At 45.5% G+C, this 24,178-nt stretch overlaps 1 long non-coding RNA gene across 1 annotated transcript; it reads right to left on the bottom strand.

The window, feature by feature from the left end:
• Positions 1-1,210: 1,210 nt before the first annotated feature.
• On the bottom strand, positions 1,211-18,408 carry LOC120921778. Its single transcript, XR_005744970.1, has 2 exons — positions 18,364-18,408; positions 1,211-2,028 (listed from the first exon to the last, which is right to left on the bottom strand). It is a non-coding gene; the product is annotated as an uncharacterized LOC120921778 (long non-coding RNA).
• Between the last annotated feature and the right edge of the window lie 5,770 nt (positions 18,409-24,178).

Raw genomic sequence — 24,178 nt, 5'->3', positions numbered from 1 at the left:
ATATTGGGTAATTTATTGTGTTTTTGGGTCCCCTAAAATTAACTTTAGTGTGTTTTTTATTGCTATTTTGCATTTGCTAGACTGTTGCAGTAATATTGTGTGACATAAATTGTCCACAATTGTATTCTTTAGGGTGTCTGCTTTCAGAAAATATATAATATTTGGGGGTTTTATATAATCTTCAGGCCTAAAATAATTTTTTAAATGTGTGCAAAAAGGAAACCTAAGACAGCTCTGGCAGTGAAAGGGTTAAAGGAAACGCTCACCTTCGGGAAGATGTTACATGTTCCTGCAGCGGCTCAGCGATCCGAGTCCTCTGTGTGACAGCAGTGCGGGGAAAAGTTCCCGTACCGGCTGTTGTAAGGCGAATGTTCTTCTATAAGACCACCCAGGTAGGTTGTTAGGTTCAAATGACGGAACAGAGATTTCAGTTGCCCACGGGCCCTGGAGACATCAATTGACACAAGGAAGCGAGCATGTATTGTGACAAATGACATCTGGCTTTTACTGAGAGTTTGTTCATATTTATACAGATTCAGAATCACCTTTGTCATTCTTACAATGCATACGTGTGGTTTTTCAAAAATACATTTAAGTCAATCATTTACTCAGCTGTTACCCAAGTTCATTTAACGTATGGATATGACCTGGAAAACCTCTGGTTTATGAGTTTACATAAGCACTATAGCAGTATACCTTATCTTAAACAAACATGAGCCGAAGCAAAGTTCATAGATTACAGAACTAGAGAAAAGATTTCTACACATGACATACATTTCTTAAAGTAGGGGAAAAGGTTTCCTCACATCAGCAATTTGTGACATTTATGTAACTTTTAATTTTTATTAGGCAATGACATCGGCACCCTGAAATTACAAATGGGGGTTATAATGCTATATTTATTACAATTCCTCTCTTTGAGACACAATATGTCTCACAATTAGATAATATTTTCTTCTATCATAATACATACTTAGATAAATCCTATTCGCCGCAGCAGGATCAGGGGTTCGGGATGCCTTGGAAATTATGCACATTATAAGCTTATAACACGCATATAGGAACAAAACAAAAAGAATAATCATAATGATGGTTATGGCAGCACCTTTTAACCATGTCAGTATTCCTACTCCAGAATTTAGGTTTGCAAAAGGATCCCATGTTTTGGCAATATTTCTAGCGTCATCTTGTAATTTGCTTACTTCTTTATAGATATATATATCTCAACATTATCAGTACCCTATTGCGGGGTCACTACCATATCTTCTCTACCTAGTATGACACCAAAGGGTCCACAGTGCTACTTCACATCTATGTGGAGCAAAGATCTTCTTAAGGTGTATGTGGATACATATCTTTTACTCATTCATATCACCCATCTTGGCATCATACAAATCTGCTAATCTGACAATCTGATAACACTCTATCTCTTCCCTGGGGTGATCTTCCTCAGTTCTAATTGCCATTGTAGTACTAATTGTATTTTAACAATAATAGAACATTTGTGATATTTAAAGGTACAGCCATGAGAGGAATACTAACGCTGGAGGGGTATAATTTACTACATATCCAACATTTTTCATATCCTGATTTCTGTGCATAGGCATATTTAAACTTCAATAATAACATTTTATCTGTAAAACTTTCTGAGTTTTCATTTCTCTTGTGTCTGTCATGTGTATTATTCATATCATTCTGTTGTGGACTGTTAGAAGCTCCACAAATGCTCTTTATGTGTCCCAAATCTTCAGGATGATAAATACAGTTAGTTGTCAGCCAAATTGGCAGGAACACGATCAGGGCAGCCCAGAATAAGAGGCACAAGGCTTTCCCAGAAGTCTGTGGTGAAATAAGCGACCTTCTTCACACGACTGGCATGGATCCAAGCCTGTTGTCCCTCTACCAGAATAGCTGTGCGGGTAACCGCGATCACTGTAGTCTGAGGTCCAAATGATACTCTTCCTTCTTGGTACGCTTCAGTTGCTGGACCACTACGACATCTCTCATTTGAAAGTGATGAGTTGGTTTCTGTGAAGAAAAAGGAGAGGTGCGAGCAACATTCCTTTTAACTTGATCTAAAGTTTCAATAAGTTTTTTTACATATTCTTCCTGAATAAGATCTAGGTCCCCTCTTTCTAACATAAGTGGCTGTCTGGCCCATGGGGTGGGGAATGGTCTACCCATTAAGACTTCAAAAGGAGAGTATCCTGTCTTTTTAGAGGGTGTCATTCTTACCTCGGCTAGTACAGCTGGTAGGACCTTCTTCCAATTTGCATACGTACCTCCAGTTGCCTTCCTGATCCCATCTTCAAGGGTTCTGTTCATCCTTTACACTATACCTGAGCTCTGGGGATGGTACGGAATATGAAACTTCCATTCTATTTTCAGTGTCTTTACTAGATCTTGACAAACTTTGGCCACAAATGCAGGGCCATTGTCTGAGTTGATCTGAAATGGGCATCCCCATCTGGGAATGATTTCCTGTGTGAGAATTTTTACTACTGTTTGTGCATCTTCCTTTGTTGTTACAAACACTTCTATCCATCTTGAGAGCAAATATTCCTGTCTTTTACCTAGTTTGGGCATGTGTGTAAAATTTGTAAATGAGTGAATGGTGTAGATGGATATATCAGATGTTCATGTTTTGCCTTGTGAGGGTTCCTGGAATTATGGGATTATTCCGAATGCATATGATGCATCTGGAAACATATGGCTTAACGAGAGAGGGAAGACCTTGAATGTAAAAATCCCTATCCAAAAGTTCACATGTGACATTCCAACCTCTGTGACCTATGCCATGGTATTGTGAAATAAAAATGGGTTCACTGGCTAAAGGGATAAATGGTCTGCCCTCTTGGCAGACAAGGCCAGTTTCTGGGCTTGTCTGGACACCTATTTTGTTCCATTGCTGGATGTCTTGGTCTGTGGCATATGCTTGAAGGTCATGCAATGTTTGATCTAGTAGTGGGATTTCAGGTGAAAGCAATGGCATTTGGATGTCTGCTGGCTGTGTGGATGCTGCTTCTCTTGCTGCTTTGTCAGCTAAGGCATTGCCTTTGGCTATGTCATTTTGTTGCACTGTATGTGCCCTACAGTGTAGTACAGCTATGGACCTTGGCAACTGTATGGCTTCTAATAGATTTGTGACAAGTGTGGAATGTGAAATTGATTTACCATCCGCTGCTATGTAGCCCCTCCTTTCCCATATGACCCCAAAATCGTGCGTCACGCCATGTGCGTATTTTTAGTCAGTGTAAATGTTTACATCTTGCCCTTCAAAAAGCTGACAAGCTCTGGTAAGCACAATTAATTCAGCAGCCTGGGCTGACTGGAAAGGAACTGGATTTGCTTCTAGGATTTTATCAGGTAATTGTACAACAGCATACCCAGCATGGTATGTGTTGTCATTCGGCCTGAAACAGGAACCATCCACAAAGACATTCTGTGCATCTGGAAGAGCCACAGAAGACATGTCTGGCCTTGGGGATGTATCCTCTATGTATGAGATCGATACATTTATGCTGTGGGACAACCTCATCCTGTTCTCCTTTTAACCCTAACAAAGCATTCAGAATTGGGGCGGGGCCAGAAGTAGGAGAGGTGTACTTTATTTCAAGCTGTGGGTTGGACAAAAGAATAACCTCATACCCACTCAGCCGTTGGGCTGACATGTGTTGGGTATGGATATTCTTTAGTAAAATTGATACATTATGTGTAGTATACAGGGTGGTGGGATGACCCAGAGTGAATGATGTAGCCATTTCCACCACCATCGCACAGGATACTAGAGCTCTGAGACACGCCGGCATGCCCTGTACTGGCATAGGCACAACTTTTGAAAAAAAATGCAATAGGGCACAGTTTGCCCCCATGCTCCTGTGCCAGGACCCCCGCCATAGTTTTACAGTTGTCCCTTGCAAACAAGTGAAACATTTTTCCATATTCAGGTAGTCCGAGTCCAGGAGCCGTGACCATTGCAGTTTTAAGATACAAAAAAGCATTTTACATTTCATCATTCCATTTTACACAATGTGGCATGTCAGTACCTGTGGCTTGCCTCAGGAGATTATCATAGTAGGAACAATCAGGAATCCATTGGCGGCAGTAACCAATCATACCAAGAAATGATAGCATGTCCTTCTTAGTGAGTGGGCGGGGGCAGACCCATGAGAGCCGCAGCTCTCTTGTGACTGATTTTCCCTTCTCCTTTGGAGAGTACAAAACCAAGGTATTCAACAGTTTCCTGACACCATTGTAGCTTTTTCTTAGAAACCTTGTGACCATTGTCTGCTAACCAATGTAACAGATCTAAACCATCATTTTTACATGCTTCCCGGCTCGGACTGGACAGTAATAAGTCATCAACATATTGGAGTAGGACGGAACCATGGCGGGGTGTCCAAGACCGCAGGGTTGCTTGGAGGGCCACTGTGTATACTACAGGGGAGTCTACATAACCCTGGGGCATTCTACACCAGGACATTTGGCAATTTTTTAAATTAAATGCAAAAATAGGCTGTGTCTCCTCATCAACAGAAACACTAAAGAATGCATTACAAAGGTCAATGACCGAAAAATACTCTGCATCGGATGGTATGGAGGTTAGGAGTGATGACACATCAAGCACTATGGGTGCAATGGGCACCACCAGGTTGTTTATAGGTCTTGTACAAACCTGTAAGAGCCGTCTGGCTTTTTTATTGGGTTGATGGGGGTGTTGTAGGGTGACAGTGTCTCTTTAAGAATTCCTTGTTGCAGGAACCTCTCTACCATTGGGGCAATTCCTTCCTCTTTTTCTTTTGAAATGGGGTATTGTTTGTGATAAACCGGCTGTGCCCATGATTTCATAGCTGCCTTGTATGGGGTACAGGAAATAAGACCTACATCCAAGGAGCTTTTGGACCATACCGGATCATCTGGTGGAGGGAGATCACTATCCTCAATGTAATATATTACTTTGGAGTGTATGAAAACCCCTCCGTCAGTGGTCATTTTCAGTGTTATACCCAACCTTCCCATCAAATCTCTACCCAAGAGATTCACAGGACAGTTTGGTATAATCCTGAAACAATGGTGCAAGACTGTTGCACCTCCCCTTTCAACATCACTTACTGGCAAAGGCGGTGTTTTGTATATTTTGGTAAGTATCCCATTAATTCCCATAGAAGGTTCAGCAATTTTAGTCTCACCTCTGTAGTAGTCCTCACTGATGCTGCTCTGAGTTGCTCCTGAATCAGGGAGGAAGGGGACCGGCTTATATTTAACATATAGGGTCACAATTGGTTGCTCGTTGTAAGAGTGTGAGATCAAGGGAAATGCTGGGATACTACCTTCCGGGCAGCTTCATTTCAGCTGTTGCTGATTCCATTGTATAGGTAATCGGGGACCCTGTTGCTTTGGGGCAACTTGATTTTGTTGCCTATATTGGGGTCCCTGTGTATGCATTTGATCTTGATTATTTGAGTTGTTACATTCATAGGGACATTGATTTCTCCAGTGCCCCTCCAGGCCACAGTTAAAACAATATGTGCAGGACTGCTGGGGTGGTCTAGAAAAATCACGCCCTCTCCCTCTTATTCTTCCTCTGCCTCTATTTCCACTACCCCATTGTCCTCCATTATTTTAGGGAGGCTGGGTTTGCACTCCACCTTGATAATGGGTACTCACTGCTTTCTCTCTTATTACATCAAAACATCCTGCTGCTTCTTTCTGCATTAAAGTTTCCTGAAATTGGTCAATCGTCTTTGTGGTCCATTCAGATATCATCTGTTTGACCAACAAGGCGAACTGGGGCTTTAGATTATTCATATAGGTTTGAATAAACAAAGCTCCCACATCAGCCGTTTTAGCTAATCCAGCTTCTGTTGTCCAATTGTCATGAAATCTTTTCCAGAACTCAACTACAGTTTCTTCTGACTTTTGTTTGCATGCTATGGCAGTAGGAAGGGAACTTTTATTTTTAAATACATTCATAATTTCAGCCTCTAATTCTGTCCACATGGTATTAATACCTGCTACTGTGTTTAACCCATATGCTCCCGCATTTCCAGTGTCAATAGTGTTTATGCTTGGAACATTTGCCCAGCTCCAGGAACTGGTGTGTCCTATAATGCCATCAATGATAAGGTGCATGTCTTCCTGTGTGTAATTTCTCCCCTTACATGCCTTTTTTACGTAAGTTAAAGTACCTCCTGAAGAGGCGGTGGGTTTGGGGCAATGTTTCACTATCCTATCTATGTCTTCAATGTCAATTACTTTTTTTTAAATTTCATTTCCAATCGTCATGAAAGGCAATGAAAGGTCAGTGTTACTATATACCGCTCCACTCTTTGTTTTAGGGGGGCTAAATGTTTTACTTGTTTCAGCGTCTTCCTGTTCTTCCTCCTGCTCTTGGCCAGGTGGTGAAACTACCCCTCCTATAGCTCCCTGATCTTCTTCTGGTTCAGCTACCTCGACTTTGACTTCCTGTCTGTGCCTCTGTAGGTGCTGTCTATCTTGTTGTGAAACGGGAGGGAGAGTGGGGGGGCAGTTGTTGTGGTTGTAGAGCAGGTGGGGCCTGCTGTTGTGGAGCAGGCGGGGCTTGCTGTTGTGGTTGTAGAGCTGGGGGGCCTGCTGTTGTGGTTGTAGAACTGGGGGGGGCCTGCTGTTGTGGCTGTAAAACTGGGGGGGCCTGCTGTTGTCTGATTGCATGATGTCCAGCCAGAAGATCAATATCTTCCTTTGTTAAACTCAGATAGACATGTACATATGAGGGTGGAGGGTGACTGACTATTGTCAGGGGTGGGGTTCTTTTATTAGCTTCTTCTCTATGTTTTTGATCATAATCTTCCTTACTTAAACATTTGGTGGGCTTTTTCTGTTTCATATTTTCCCTTGGGAACCAATATGGGGCCATATTTTAACCAATTCTCTGCTCCCTTTTCCATATAATCCATATCCCATTTGAGGGTCCCCGGGGTACCAAGGGAAAGCTCTCTTATCTACTAAACACAATCCTTTGACCATATCTATGTGGAATTCTGTATTGCTACCTTTGTGTGGAAAGGGGTCTACACTGTGTAAGGCTGTGGTCCATCGTGCTAAATTTGAAACCCATGGGTCTATAAGTTCATAATTAGTACCACAAATTCTAGCTACAAAATCCTTACATATTTTCCCTGGGTTGGGTGGAGGGGGATGACCTTCTTTACCTTGTTTCTGACCCATATTGAAAGTGGGAGATGACTGACTTACCACACAGTCTTCTGATCCACACAACAAATGATTCTTATACTTCTAATATTACTTATACTTCTATGCGATAGAAAGAAAAAAGCAAAGATTTTTTAGGCTGCTGGAATCTCCTTCCTCATTAACCACTTATTTTTCCTTCCCTAAATGAATGTCTATGCAGTACTGCTTATCTTTTGTGGGGTTACCAAAACCCTACTATGGGTTTACCCCAAACCCTTCTATGTGGATTTACCAAAAACCCTACTATTAACCTCCTGGCGTGGTTCTTATCCCCTACTAATTTTATGGTTCTAAAAAAGCTTTAATCAGAGCTGAGGCAAGAATTTAGTCAATAAAGACAAAAAAAAAGACTCTTACCTCAGTTGATTTCAGCTCTTATCTCGGACAAAGCCCCCATCTGTAAGGCGAATGTTCTTCTATAAGACCACCCAGGTAGGTTGTTAGGTTCAAATGACGGAACAGAGATTTCAGTTGCCCACGGGCCCCGGAGACATCAATTGACACAAGGAAGCGAGCATGTATTGTGACAAATGACATCTGGCTTTTAATCAGAGTTTGTTCATATTTATACAGATTCAGAATCACCTTTGTCATTCTTACAATGCATACATGTGGTTTTTCAAAAATACATTTAGGTCAATCATTTACTCAGCTGTTACATAAGTTCATTTAACGTATGTATATGACCTGGAAAACCTCTGGTTTATGAGTTTACATAAGCACTATAGCAGTATGCCTTATCTTAAACAAACATGAGCCGAAGCAAAGTCCATAGATTACAGAACTAGAGAAAAAAAGATTTCTACACATGACATACATTTCTTAAACTAGGCCAAAAGGTTTCTTCACATCAGCAATTTGTGACATTTATGTAACTTGTAATTTTTCATTAGGCAATGACATCGGCACCCTGAAATTACAATGGGGGGTTATAATGCTATATTTATTTCAGCGTTTAGAAGGGAGGAGCCCTATCTGTGATGTCAGGCGAAGCGCCGTGGGTCTAGATCGGCCGTGAATGAGCTGGTGATTTGATACTTGCTGTTTTTATTGTTATTTCTTGTAAATGTAACTTTTTAGGGGACTCTAGCTATGACTAAGCACTAGTTTCAGTGCGAAACGCGTCAGCAGTCGGGTTTTATTTTGCTGTGACTTGTAGTGCTGTCCTTCTTTTAATAAAGGCGACAATTTGTTCAGAGTACGGCTGTCTAGAGACAATTTTTGTTCCTGTGTAACTTTTTAGGGGTGGGCTTTTATAATAAATTCAGAAGCAGAGAGCACTATGGTACTTGTGTTTTTTCTTTCATGTCCTTCCCCCCGGGATATAGAAGTGGAATTGATTATTAATAAGTGAATGGAGGAAGGTGGTGTTTGGAGACAATTTATACGTTGATTCCCCACACAGAGGTGCAGTCTGGAGACTGTAGGAATTACTACCATTGGTAAAGTGGACGGATCATGATCGGACACGAGGAGTGATCTGTCTATGAGTTTTATACTCACCCTTGAGGTGAGCATGCATTTTAGCAGGTGGGGGTGCGCACTGAATATTGGATCCATTTAAATAGGATTTTTCACAGCGGTGACAGCTTTGGAAACCTTCATATGAACTGTTTTTTTTATCATTTATTTCTTTTCTCATAAATAGTTTTATGGAATGTATAATTATTTGTTTCTATAAGATTTATAGATACGCAGCGCTGCACTATTTTCACACAATTAATACGCAGCTTCTACTTTTCAGAGGTGCGATATCGTTCTCTGTACAATCCGTGTTTTATTGATTGCATGGAATATTGGAATTTTCTGAGATTGTGGATTTGGGGTTTTCATGAGCTGGAAGCCACAATCATCACAATGATGACAAATCACGGCTTGAACCCTCTTGCTTTGCATGTAACGAGTCTCTCTCATATATTTGTCTCGCCTTTTAAGTTGCATTAGTGAAATAAATGAACTTTTGCACCATATTCGAATTTCACCTGTGAGTGAGTGAAGAACTTATATAGCGCAGCACATGCGAACTAAATCGCCTCTGGGCGCTTGTTGTTCCTGTCTCTTTTGATATCAAAAGAGATGAGTTTTGATCTTTCTTCTAAAGGTCAAGTGATTCTCCTCCAACCGAATGCTGGTTGGTAAAGCATTCCATAGTCTGGGACCTTGGAGCGCAAATCTTCGTTCTCCTTTGGACTTGTATTTGGCTTTGGGTATCTGGAGCAGATTTGATTGGTGGATCGCAGAACGTGATTGGGGTTGTGAGCATATATTTTTTTTGCATAGATATTGGGGGGCCTTCCCATGGATGCACTTATGTATCAGGCAGAGTGCTTTAAATGCAATTCTATCTTTTACTGGCAACCAGTGGAGGGTTCTCAGTGAAAGTGAGATCAATTCCCAGGTTATTTCCCAGTTACCAGTCTGGCGGCCAAGTTTTGAACGACTTGCAGACGAGAGATTTGGTACTTTGGGAGTCCGAGGTAAAGGGCATTTGCATAGTCCAGTCTGGAGTTCACAATTGTTCCCACTACGACCGCTACAACAAAATATAAAACAAAAAAGAAAAATAGACTCTATTTTTATTTTTTGTTGTATTGTATATTGGATTGCACCCCCCGATAATATCGGTGAGTACTACACTGTTGACTATTAGGTGGGAATCCCATATTCTTCCCTCTTTCACTACGACCGCTATGTCTTCTTTGGGAATGAATGGGATAAGTCTGCGTAGTAGGCGCAGCATATGATGCGATCCGCTGACTACTGACCCTATTTGTGCATCCATTGTCATGTGGGTGTCAAAGATGATTTGGCCCAGAATGGGCGGAGGTGTCCAGGGTGTTGCTGGTTGATTCTTACAACTGGCGTGAAACAGAAGAAGTTCTGTTTTCGCCCCGTTGAGTTTAAGATAACTCTTAGTCATTCAGATTTCTATCAAAGAGAGGCATGTCTCTAGACCGAGATGATGATGCTTTTTGTTGCAAATGCGAAAATACAGTTGTGTATCATCTGCATAAGAGTGATAAAGTAGTTTTTGGGTGCTGATGATTTCAAAGAGGGGGCGCAGATAAATGTATATCAGGGTGTGCTTCTTCCCCACATGTCCAGCAACATTCACATACAAGACATTTCCCGCACTCACTAATACACCTCGAGGGGTTGTGTGGGACCCCTGATGTACAGGAAGAAAGGACTTCAGTGAGGAACAATTCCCTCACTCAGGACAGGAATACGGCTTCTCCCCCGTGTGAGATCTCTGATGTGTGGAAAGATTGGACTTCTGTGAAAAACATTTCCCGCACTCAGAACAGGAAAAAGGCTTCTCCCCCGTGTGAGATCTCTGATGTGTGGAAAGATTGGACTTCACTGAAAAACATTTCCCGCACTCAGAACAGGAAAAAGGCTTTTCCCCCGTGTGAGATCTCTGATGTATGGAAAGACTGGACTTCTGTGAAAAACATTTCCCGCACACAGAACAGGAAAAAGGCCACTCCCCCGTGTGAGATCTCTGATGTGTGGAAAGACTGGACTTATATGAAAAACATTTCCCGCACTCAGAACAGGAAAAAGGCTTCTCCGCCGTGTGTGATCTCTGATGTGTGGAAAGACTGGACTTATGTGAAAAACATTTCCCACACTCAGAACAGGAAAAAGGCCACTCCCCCGTGTGAGATCTCTGATGTGTGAAAAGCTTGGACTTCACTGAAAAACATTCCCCGCACTCAGAACAGGAAAAAGGCTTCTCCCCCGTGTGTGATCTCTGATGTGTGGAAAGATTGGACTTATCTGCAAAACATTTCCCGCACTCAGAACAGGAATACTGCTTCTTCCCCGTGTGTGATCTCTGATGTCTGTAAAGCTTGGACTTCTCTGAAAAACATTTCCCGCACTCAGGACATGAAAACGGCTTCTCCCCCTTGTGAGATCTCTGATGTCTGTAAAGATTGGCCTTCTTTGAAAAGCATTTCCCACACTCAGAACAGGAAAAAGGCCACTCCCCTGTGTGTGATCTCTGATGTGTGGAAAGACTGGACTTATGTGAAAAACATTTCCCGCACTCAGAACAGGAATGTGGCTTCTCCCCCGTGTGAGACCTCTGATGTGTGGAAAAACTGGACTTATCTGAAAAACATTTTTCGCACTCAGAACAGGAAAAAGGCTTCTCGCCCGTGTGAGATCTCTGATGTGTGGAAAGCTGGGACTTCTTTGAAAAACATTTCCCGCACTCAGAACAGCAAAAAGGCCTCTCCCCCGTGTGAGATCTTTGATGTGTGGAAAGATTGGACTTATCTGCAAAACATTTCCCGCACTCAGAACAGGAATACGGCTTCTCCCCCGTGTGTGATCTCTGATGTCTGTAAAGATTGGCCTTCTCTGAAAAACATTTCCCGCACTCAGAACAGGAAAAAGGCTTCTCCCCCGTGTGAGATCTCTGATGTGTGGAAAGATTGGACTTATCTGCAAAACATTTCCCGCACTCAGAACAGGAATACTGCTTCTCCCCCGTGTGTAATCTCTGATGTGTGGAAAGACGGGACTTCTCTGAAAAACATTTTTCGCACTCAGAACAGGAAAAAAGCTTCTCCCCCATGTGAGATGTCTGATGTGTGGAAAGATGGGACTTCTTTGAAAAACATTTCCCGCACTCAGAACAGGAAAAAGGCTTCTCCCCCGTGTGAGATCTCTGATGTGTGGAAAGATTGGACTTATCTGCAAAACATTTCCCGCACTCAGAACAGGAATACTGCTTCTCCCCCGTGTGTAATCTCTGATGTGTGGAAAGACGGGACTTCTCTGAAAAACATTTTTCACACTCAGAACAGGAAAAAGGCTTCTCCCCCGTGTGTGATCTCTGATGTCTGTAAAGCTTGGACTTCTCTGAAAAACATTTCCCGCACTCAGGACATGAAAACGGCTTCTCCCCCGTGTGAGATCTCTGATGTCTGTAAAGATTGGCCTTCTTTGAAAAACATTTCCCACACTCAGAACAGGAAAAAGGCCACTCCCCCGTGTGAGATCTCTGATGTGTGGAAAGACTGTACTTATCTGAAAAACATTTCCCGCACTCAGAACAGCAAAAAGGCTTCTCCCTCGTGTGTATTCTCTGATGTGTGGAAAGATGGGACTTCTGTGAAAAACATTTCCCGCACTCAGAACAGGAATACGGCTTCTCACCTGTGTGAGATTTTTTATGCTTACAAAGACTGCTTTTGAAACTGAAACACTTCCCGCACTCAGCACAGAAAAACTTTTTATCTGTTGGAAGGACGGCACCGTCCCGCGCAGTCTGAGGTTCCTCGGGATAAGAGGAATACGATGGTCCGGCACCGTCCCGCACAGTCTGAGGTTCCTCAGGATAAGAGGAATACGATGGTCCGGCACCGTCCCGCACAGTCTGAGGTTCCTCAGGATAAGAGGAATACGATGGTCCGGCACCGTCCCGCACAGTCTGAGGTTCCTCAGGATAAGAGGAATACGATGGTCCAGCACCGTCCCGCACAGTCTGAGGTTCCTCAGGATAAGAGGAATACGATGATCCGGCACCGTCCCGCACAGTCTGAGGTTCCTCGAGATAAGAGGAATATGATGGTGCGGCACCGTCCCGCACAGTCTGAGGTTCCTCAGGATAAGAGGAATACAATGGTCCGGCACCGTCCCGCACAGTTTGAGGTTCCTCAGGATAAGAGGAATACGATGGTCCGGCGCAGTCCCGCACAGTCTGAGGTTCCTCAGGATAAGAAAAATACGATGGTCCGGCACGGTCCCGCACAGTCTGAGGTTCCTCAGGATAAGAGGAATACGATGGTCCATCTACACTGTGTGGTGCCGGATGGACATGTGAGGTAGTCAGGTTTTCTCCTGGACTATACTGTGTGATGTCCTCATCTTCTACTTTACAGTCTGGAGACAAAGTGAGACAATCCTCTGAGGTTTTCCTCATCTCCCGTCCATCTACTAAAATACAAATACAAAGATTATTACTAGACATGAGCTGATTGGTTCCCCTAAACTAGGACTCCGCCCACATCAGGCAGCTTTGTCTCTGAGGATCTTACAATTCCCCCCTCAAGGTAACTAGTAAATGGCTCCTCTGATCTCCTACCAGATCATTTCTTTATTCATGGACCTTAGTCAGAGAGTGAGGAAACAACGAGAACTGTCTTTTATAGAAGTGACAGTGATGAGGGGATTATAGGACGGGGGTCAGGAGTATGTATTGTACAACATAGAGTATATAGTGCAGGGGTCAGGAGTATGTAATGTACAACATAGAGAATATAGTGCAGGGGTCAGGAGTATGTAATGTACAACATAGAGTATATACTGCAGGGGTCAGGAGTATGTAATGTACAACATAGAGTATATAGTGCAGGGGTCAGGAGTATGTAATGAACATGTAGCACCCTGGTGTTTAGGAAGGGTGGCTAATAAATTGAGTTCACCAGGTGGTAGTTATCCTTGCTTATTAGGAGATCTACTGATTCCTCTCTAACTTTGGATGGCTGCACCTTTTCTTTTCTGTCACTAGATAGACAAGGGTGAAGCAAAGTTGGATTATGAATGGATGGGGTGCCTCAGGCAATTGGCAGGGGTTTCTTTGGTCCCTTGGCCTGCTGGGAGAGCCTATTTATTTGGGGGGAGTCAGGTGATCAGGGTTCTGTGCCACCTGGACGGCTGTCTGGGTGGACGTGTGTTATGTTGCCCGGGTTCTTAGGCCGGAAGACTGAGGCCTATCCAGGAACAAGAGAAGCAGCGCAGAGTTGGGACTGCAGGATTGGATTCCAACCGAGAGTAAAGATTCAGCCGAACGGGGAACCAGTTGTGGTCAGAGGTGGAGGGGAAGCTGTCGCCACTAAGGGACCATCCACCTTGTTACCGGAGACTACAGTTAGTAAGCTGGAGCCAGTAGCAGAGCAATCTTCTCACCAGCCTGGGACAGTAAAGAAGTGGGAAAGCTTCAGCAGGTGTCAAGCCAGGGGCCCAGCAGGATAGGGGGGTGACGCTTGAGGAGCATCAGTAAGTGTCAAGCCAGGGGCTCAGCAGGATAGTGGGGGTGACGCTTGAGGAGCATCAGTAAGTGCCAAGCCAGGGGCCCAGCAGGATAGCGGGTGTGACACTTGAGGAATATACAGCGGGTTAACTGTAGAAGAGCTCAGGAGATTCAGTGGCCACTGAATCTGGAAGTCCAGTGAGTAGGGAGGGGCCTAACACCTCCCGGTTCGGTTCGCGGCAAGACAAGCGAATGGACTGAAAGTTTGTGCGAACATTCGAACACCGTTAAAGTTTATGGGGCCCGAACGTGAAAAATGAAAAGTGCCCGCAGGCTCTATATACTCTGAACAACAGTATACAGGCGGCCCCCGGGTTACAAACAAGACAGGGACTGGAGGTTTGTTCTTAAGTTGAATCTGTTTGTAATTTGGAACTGGTACATTTTGTAAGTGTAGCTCCAGACAAAAAATAAATTTTTAAGCTTTTTGGAAAACATAGGGAAGGGTTATCACCCCTGTAACATTTGTTTTGCTGTCTGTGCCCCGTGTTCAGAAGATTTCACCTCACTTTCTGTCCCAATGACAATTGGATTTAGAAAATGTGGGGTTATTAGGGAAACAAGGATTGGTGATAAAGCATCAGTGGAGAGGAGACACCTTTTCCCCATATTAACTCTTACAGGAGAGAATTTCCCTTCCTAGGGGTAGATTTCCTCTCACTTCCTGTTGTCTCCTTCCGTTTGTGAGTAGGAGTCGTTTGTAAGTCGGATGTTTGAAAGTAGGGGAAAATTGTGCATTAGGTGTTGGTGGTACCAGAACACTGTAAGCACTCACCGTTACTCTTGGTGGGTGCAGGAACTGGCCCTGCTGTGAAATATTAGATCAAAAATGGTAATTAACAGGGGCGTGTAAACAGGGGCAGAAAAATTGGGCCTTAGGCGGCGGTGGTAGTGCCCTGAAACAAAAATATTCTTAGAAGCTATCAACATGAACATTGAGGAGGAATAGGATAGTCACTCAGCATAATAGGATAGTCACTCAGCATAGGCAGTCTTCAAGGGATCCCACATCCATAGAAAAATCAATCGGTTACATCAGCATCAGGTGCTTGGTAGCTGGTGATCCAAGACCGATTCATTTTTATGAAGGTGAGTCGATCAACAGAGTCTGTGGACAGGCGCACTCGGTTACAAAGCCTCCGGCAGCACTGAATGTGCGTTCAGAAAGAATGCTGGATGCAGGACAGGCCAGTAGCTCAATTGCATATTGTGCAAGCTCTGGCCAGTGGACCATCCTCAAGACCCAGTAACCCAGAGGATTTTCTGTTGGAAAGGTCTCCAAGTCTGACCTTGCCCATAGATGCACCATTTAATTCAGACACTGGCGACGGCCACCTTCTCCACCGCTCTTTCTCTGACTGAACGAAGCCTCAGCAACACGTTGTCCAGCACCAGGAGATTGTAACCTCCCAGGCTCTGGGAACGCATTGCACAAACCTTTCTGCAAGGCCTCCCAAAGATGTTTCATCCTTTGCTCCCTCTGCGAAGGGTGGATAAGTTCTGGGAAAGTTCCTGAAAACAGGGCATATGGGTCAAGTGTCCCTGTCGGAGGGCAGAGAGGAGGTTGGTGCCTACAACCATTCCTGGCTGAAGCTGGCGTGGCGTCAACCACCTCTGAGCCTGCCCCTGCAGAGCTGACAGAATCTCTGCCCCAGTATGCCTCCTGTCCCCTAAGCAGACCAACTTAAGCACAGCATGGCATCTTTTTGCCTGAGTGCTTGAACGTCTATGGAGCATCGCTGGTTCAGGAGGACAAATCTGCAGAGGAAGAGGCCATAGAGGAAGAAGAGGAGGGGGTGGAGGAGAATGCCACCACTAGCATTTTAGAGGTGTGGTGGCAGAACAAGCTCCAACAATACTGCACCCTGTCCTGCATTCTTCCCAGCTGCCAGCAGAGTTACCCAGTGCATCGTGAAAGAAAGGTAACGTCGCTGTCCATGCCTGCTGGACCACGAGTCAGCGGTAATATGCACCTTACTGCTGACCGCCCTGTCCAACGAGGCCAAGACATGCCATGTCTTCCACATGCTGGTAGAGAACCGGAATGGCGTTTCCGTGAAAAGAAATGGCATTTGGGAACCTGCCACTGAGGTACCGCACATTCCACAAATTCACAAATGGGGGCAGAGTCTACCAGCTGAAAGGGCAGCAGTTGCAGTGCAGATGCAGTAGCCAAGCTAGCATTCAGACGCTGAGCATGTGGATGGCTGGGACCAAATTTCTTTCTACGATTTAGCAACATGGGTAGGGAACGTGCATGCGGCCTTATATAGTGTGGGGCGTGGACTTAGTCCCCCTGAGCCATGATTGGCCAAAGGCACCATGCCTTTGGCCAATTATGGCTTTCTTTGCTGACGCCGCTGGGATTGGCCAAAGTATGCGGGTCATAGTGCATGCTTTGGCCAATCATCACACAGCATTGCATTTGGCACGAACGCCCCATAACGTTCGTTTTTCGATGAACGGGAGAACAGCCAATGTTCGAGTGGAACTCATGTTCGACCCGAACATAAAGCTCATCCCTAGTAGTGAGAGACCGGGAGCTCAGGGAGAGAAGATCTGCAGTGAGAGACTGTGTGAGAAGAAGAGAACTATTCTGTGTTACCAAGAGTTATGTAGAACTACCGTTAGTGACTGTAACAAGATTTGTTACCATAGAAGACAGCGGTCCTACCTATACAGAAGTGGTGTCCGGCTGGAGGCCTTCCACTGTATAGCAGTCTACCTATAGAAGTCTCGGAGTCTGCCAATTGTCATTGCATCTACTCAAATGTGCCTGGCCCTAAACCGGCTCTCCAACCATTCTTGTTCAGAGATAATAAAGAGTATGCAATGTACAACATAGATTATATAGTGCAGGGGTCAGGAGTATGTAATGTACAACATAGAGAATATAGTACAGGGGTCAGGAGTATGTAATGTACAACACAGAGCATGTAGTGCAGGGGTCAGGAGTATGTAATGTACAACAGAGTATATAGTGCAGGGGCCAGGACTCATGATATTGGTATTCAGTAATCAGTGGTGGGTGAAATGTTTACTGGAGACAAGTTGCAGAGATCCCACACCGCTGCCTCCCATCTCCTGAGACTGCACTCGGTGACTTGGGTCTGCGACTATACAGACATATCCCTCCACCCGGCACAGCCAGCAAATAACAGAGCAAGTAAACCGGGAGAATTGTATTGTCAGAGATCTCACTAGACCTGGGCATGGGGCAGAAGACCTAAGGTACATACCCCAGGTGTCTAGGCCAAGCAAACCATATGGTGAAAATCAACATTTTGCTGCCAGCTGTGACAGAACCCACTGTCACTGTGTGTTTTGAAAGGGACTGGGGGCTGGCCTCCAACCGACAGACTATGGGCCAGAAAAGATACTGGAGACCTGGGACATGCTGGCAATGAGAGAATGTAATGTAATGCTACAGCCCTTCTCCCCCCATCCCCCTTCTTGTTGCTGTGTCTAATTGTGTTGATTCATGACACATATGGTCTGGACTGGAGACATCTCTCCGCAGGGGGTGTGTATTGAGAGACTGCCTGCTTACCATAATCTTATTAGGTTTATCTGTAGCCTGTTTCAATGTACAAATGTTCAGTTCCCATTGGTTGTTCCTTGTCCCCTTCCCCTCTTTGACAAGGCTAAGGAGAGTGTCCCTAACTGTGTGTAAAACGGTATGTTTTGGAATTGAATAAACAGTTTAAGCTCTGCATGTTTAACCCTCAACACCTGTGTGGATTGTCTCGTGATTGAGGGGTTAAGGGCTGGTTATGGCGAATCTGCAGGCTGCGGGTGCGTTTGGAGGACAGGAGACACAGGTCTGGCAGATGTGCCCACCTGGGGTATCTGAGATCCGTCACACCAGCTGAACCCCAGAATCTCCATAAATCCAGTCTAGAGACATAAATTGTGTCTGCAGCACAGAGAAGGAAGATTATCCGAGAGAAATACAGGACGGGGAACACAGCTCAGGAAAGTGACCAGGGGATTACAGGCTGATATCACCCAGTCCCCGCCCTACTCTGGACCAATCAGTGAGCAGTATGGGTGGAGGAATGGATTTAGTGTTAATGACCCACCTGTGCTGATCTCTGTAGGAGTGTCCTCCTCTATAAATGTCCCCGTTATTCCATCCTCCTCCATAGACTGCTGATCATCCCTCACATATGCATATGTCTCTTCTTCTTCTGATTTCACCTCAAATTCTATATCGATTGGATCTCCACTCTAAACCAAGAGAATGAGAGAGAATATCATCTGTAAGATATAAACTTACATACAAAATCCACACATCATCTCCACCAGTCCATGTTCTAGATGCTCCGCCCCACCAACCTTTAAATAAGGAGGGATGGTGTGACCTTCCTGTGTGAAATCCCGGGAATACAGAGGACGGGGACATCTCTCTGGTGGGTTCCTGGTATTTGGTGGCTCCATCATATCCTTGTGTCCTTCTGAAAACTCCTCCATCACTCCATACTCCTCATCCTCCTCTTTATACTCTTCTTTAATATCAATATTATCATCCCCGAGGTTTCCACTCTGAATATATAATAAAACATTCATTATAATAAACATGTTTATGTATAAAATCATAACTACCAATAATTGTTCCTCATCTACCTGATGATGGTGGGGGGTGGTGTGTTCTTCCTCCATCACCCCATCCTCATCATCCTCCTCTTTTAAATCTTCTTTAACCTCAACTTTAGGATCTCTCAGGTTTCCACTCTGAATATAGAATAAAAATGACATCAATGGTAACAATGCAGATAATGTACAGTTCCTAATGATACTATCAGTGATTGTTCCTCATCTACCTGATGATGGTGAGGGATGGTGTGACCTTCCTGTGTGGAATCCCGGGAATACAGAGGACGGGGACATCTCTCTGGTGGGTTCCCATTACTGGATCCATCTGTAGGAAACACACACACTGACTGAATACATTGTTTCTATGTGTTTATCAGATGATGGGGGATCTAGGTGGAGCCTCCGTACTGCTCTCTCCTTTACAATAAAGTCTCCTCTTACCCGGTGATGTGAGGGGCGGCTGATTGTCCATCATGACGTCCTTGTAGAGATCCTTGTGTCCTTCTAAATACTCCCACTCCTCCATGGAGAAATAGACAGTGACATCCTGACACCTTATAGGAACCTGACACACACAATGATACAGTCACCATCCAGACACACCCCTTGTCTGTTACTGGATAATGTCCCAGAATTCCCGGCACCGCTCACCTCTCCTCCATCATCTCTCCGGTGACTTCTAGAATCTTCTTTGTATTTCTCTATTCTATCAGGGAGGGAGGTGGAGGCAATGTGATGGTCATAGGATCTCCAGATTTCACAGGAGGAAAACTCTAGATCTGAACACAAACAGTAAAATCAATCAACGTTCCCAGAATCCTCCTCACCTCACCATTCAGGTTTCTGTTTTATTAAAGCCCCACTTCAGACTGAGATATAATTTCCCCACACAGGACCCCCACACTATGCAGGATAAAAGCTTGTAGCAGGTATTCTGATGTCATTACATACAATGCAAGACCAACAGTCTCACATTCCAAGTGAGGATGCCAAGGGTCCGCCCACATCCTAAGAGTATCAGAAAAAAAGCCAGATGGAGGGACATTAGGAGGAGGAGCTGTGAGGTCAGTGTGATGTCATAGGATTCTCTGACTCTGGATGGAGGGACATTGGGAGGAGGAGCTGTGAGGTCAGTGTGATGTCATAGGATTCTCTGACTCTGGATGGAGGGACATTGGGAGGAGGAGCTGTGAGGTCAGTGTGATGTCATAGGATTCTCTGACTCTGGATGGAGGGACATTGGGAGGAGGAGCTGTGAGGTCAGTGTGATGTCATAGGATTCTCTGACTCTGGATGGAGGGACATTGGGAGGAGGAGCTGTGAGGTCAGTGTGATGTCATAGGATTCTCTGACTCTGGATGGAGGGACATTAGGAGGAGGAGCTGTGAGGTCAGTGTGATGTCATACGACATATAAGCCCGGATTCAGATAGAATTTACGTTGGCGTATCTGTTGATACGCCGGGTAAGTTCTAGGTTGCGCTGGCGTATCTTTTTTCTGTATTCAGAAATCAATTAGGTCTGCCTAATTGATTTCTGAGTCTGTGCTCGTTAAGACCGTAGAGACTAGGACTCGCTCCCACCTGTGTGTGGACCAGCTACACCTACTCAGACCTATGCTAAATCTCTGAGGGGGAACCAGTAGAGGAGTCAAGAGTGGGAGCGCCGCCAGATTGGGGATCACGAGAGAAGTCGAATGTGTGTGGACTGTGTAGCGGAAACTATCGGATAAAACCAGAGCTGCCAAGCCGGAGTTGACTGAGCCCTGCACGGTGTACCTGAGAGGAGAGTTACGCTATGTGCGTTTTTCTCTTCATTTATACATCTTAAACGGGGGAGTTGGAAACCTAATACTTAGGGGACGGAGGACTTCCCACCGCAAGGAGCCAAGGACCTAGGCTGGGTCATAGCCATCTGCCTGTCATTGTCTTTCTTCTGGTAAGCAGCCTCTCTGGCTGGTGGAGGGTCACTTTACGGATAGGTTCACTGGGTGGTGTGGACTGCATGCATTAACCAATTCCAGGGCATCACGCAGAGGGGAGGAAGGACCCCCTACTATAAGGAGAAAGGCCTGGGCTGGGTCATAGCCAATCGCCTTAACCATTCATCTTCTGGTAAGCGGCCACTGTTATTGGTGGAGGGTCACGTATGCACACTTATGGATAGTTGTCACTAGGTGGTGTGGACCTTAGACACTATTGTTAGGAGTTGTCCCAGTATCACGCTATGTGCGCTCTCTGTTTTATTTGCATACAAACACGGTGGAGCTGAGGACAACATATTCAGAGGACGGAGGACTTCCTGGTGCAAAACTCAGGGATAAAAGGCCTAGGCTGGGTTATAGCCATCTGCCCTAACCACTTGCCTTCTGGTAAGCGGCTTTCCTTGTCATTTTTTCCGGGGGATGGTCATTCTGTGTATAGTGTTATTGGGTTGCGGATTGGAGGAGCCATCATAGTTAGGAACGATCCGGACCTTCTTTTCAATTTACAAGCACCATTCCATTCTATACGGACACAATACACCCTCATAGACTGTGTACATTTATGGACTGTTAGCTGGGGCGCGGCTTTTTCTTTGTTTATTATGTCTGACACTATTTAGAGGTGAATGGAGGGTCCAATTGGTCGGACTGTCGGATTGGCCGTGTGAAAGGGGCCTAAGGCTGCTTTTACTCTGATGCGCTGCGGTTTACCTGCACCACGGGTGCAAAGCAGTGCAATAGACTTCCATTATATTCCGCAGGTTTGGTGCACTTTCGGGAAAGCTCACCAAACTCTCAGGTAATAACAGAAGTCTATGGCTCAGTGCAGGTAAACGGGGTACCAGAGAGGGATGCAGGACATGTGGTACAGGGTGCACAATGCAGGCGATGGGGAGCAGGATACTAGAGAAGGGTGCGGGACATGGGGTGCAGGGGGAAGGGTACAGGGTAGAGAATGCAGAACATGGGGAGCAGGACCTGTGGTACAGAACACAGGACATATGGTGCAGGGTAAAAAGCACATGACAAGGGGTGCAGGACATGGGGTTCAAGGTGTAGAAAGCAGGACATGGGGTGCCAATTTGCTCAAGTATTCATTTTAAAACCCTTATCCAAGCAAGCAGCCTGGAGGACAGGAAGGGAGGGGGGACGAGCGAGCGCCCCTCCTGAACTGTACCAGGCCACATGCTCTCAACATAGAGAGGGTGACTTGGGGTCCCCCCAAAGCACCTTGTCCCCATGGTAATCGGAACATGGGTCTCATCCCAACAACCCTAGCCTTTGGTTGTGGGGATCTGTGGGCAGGGGGATAATCGGAATCTGGAAACCCCCATTAACAAGGGGGCCCCCAGATCCTGGCTCCCCCCTATGTGAATGGTACCCCTACCCATTCAGCAAAAAATTGTCAAAAAAGTAAAGATGACAGCAAAAAGTCTTTGAAAATACCTTTATTAAAAAATAAAAATAAATAAAAAGTATCCTGTGATGTCCAGCCATCGTCAAACTTTTTGTGATGACAGCTGTTATATAGCCAAGGGCGGGGGGCCAGTTGGTGATGTAACTGGGTGACCCCTCCCCCTTCTGACATCATTAGGGGGTGGGTCAACCATTTATGTCACTGGGTGGCCCCGCCCTTGGCTATATAACAGCTGTCGGAAAATTGGTATATATAAAAGTTAAGTAAATATGCAAAACCAATGAAGTAGAATGTGGATGACCACTACAATCAATATATATAAACTTGGCTGGATATGTGGGGGACATGGCTGGATATGTGGGGGACATGGTTGGATATATGGGGGACATGGCTGGATATACGGGGGACATGGCTGGATTTATGGGGGGACATGGCTGGATATATGGGGGACATGGCTGGATATAGGGGGGACATGGCTGGATATATGGGGGACATGGCCATATATCCAGCCATGTCCCCCCTATATCCAGCCATGTCCCCCATATATCCAGCCATGTCCCCCCTATATCCAGCCATGTCCCCCATATATCCAGCCATGTCCCCCCTATATCCAGCCATGTCCCCATATATCCAGCCATGTCCCCCATATATCCAGCCATGTCCCCCCTATATCCAGCCATGTCCCCCATATATCCAGCCATGTCCCCCCTATATCCAGCCATGTCCCCCCATAAATCCAGCCATGTCCCCCCATATATCCAGCCATGTCCCCCATATATCCAGCCATGTCCCCCATATATCCAGCCATGTCCCCCATATATCCAGCCATGTCCCCCCTATATCCAGCCATGTCCCCCACATATCCAGCCATGTCCCCCACATATCCAGCCATGTCCCCCACATATCCAGCCATGTCCCCCACATATGCAGCCATGTCCCCCCTATATCCAGCCATGTCCCCCATATATCCAGCCATGTCCCCCATATATCCAGCCATGTCCCCCATATATCCAGCCATGTCCCCCCTATATCCAGCCATGTCCCCCCTATATCCAGCCATGTCCCCCATATATCCAGCCATGTCCCCCATATATCCAGCCATGTACCCCTTATATCCAGCCATGTCCCCCCTATATCCAGCCATGTCCCCCATATATCCAGCCATGTCCCCCCATATATCCAGCCATGTCCCCCCATATATCCAGCCATGTCCCCCATATATCCAGCCATGTCCACCCATATATCCAGCCATGTCCCCCCTATATCCAGCCATGTCCCCACTATATCTAGATGCCGCCGCCGCCCCCGCATGGTTAATCAGTGTGCGGGGAACATTACAGCTTTCATTTGAATAGCTGTAGTGTTCCCCGCTGCGCCGCGTATAGACACCCCCCCTTGCTCGGGATTGGACAGATCACCCGAGCAAGGGGGAGTGTCTATACGCGGCGCGGCGGGAAACACTACAGCTATTCAAATGAAAGCTGTAATGTTCCCCGCACGCTGCTTAACCAGGCGGCGGCGTTGTTGCGGTATGCGGCGGCGGCGGCATTCGTTGCGGCGGCGGCGTGGGGTATCGGATGAGGCATCGGGGACATTTGCGGGAGTACAAGTACTCCCGCAAATACTCGGTATCGGTCCCGGGTCGATACCCTGGTATCGGTATCGGGACAACCCTATTAGAAATCGCCAGCATGACGTATTAGGACCTTTCACGCAGTCAAAACTTTTCTGGAGAATACTTTCATCCTTCTTCCCTTTTAGAAGGCCACAATCTATGTTCTGTGATCTACTTCTTGTCCTTTCTCAGACTGCCTAATATAACAGCTGTCAAAGCGAAAAGACAGCAGTCGGCAGGACGCCTCCCATGGAGGTGGAGTTTTTCTGTGTTTTTTTTCTTGCGA

The sequence above is a fragment of the Rana temporaria genome, assembly GCF_905171775.1.
Source record: "Rana temporaria chromosome 4 unlocalized genomic scaffold, aRanTem1.1 chr4p, whole genome shotgun sequence".
Lineage (NCBI taxonomy): Eukaryota > Metazoa > Chordata > Amphibia > Anura > Ranidae > Rana > Rana temporaria.
Note: the sequence above shows the minus strand (reverse complement) of the source record. Positions and strands in the feature narration are given on the sequence as shown.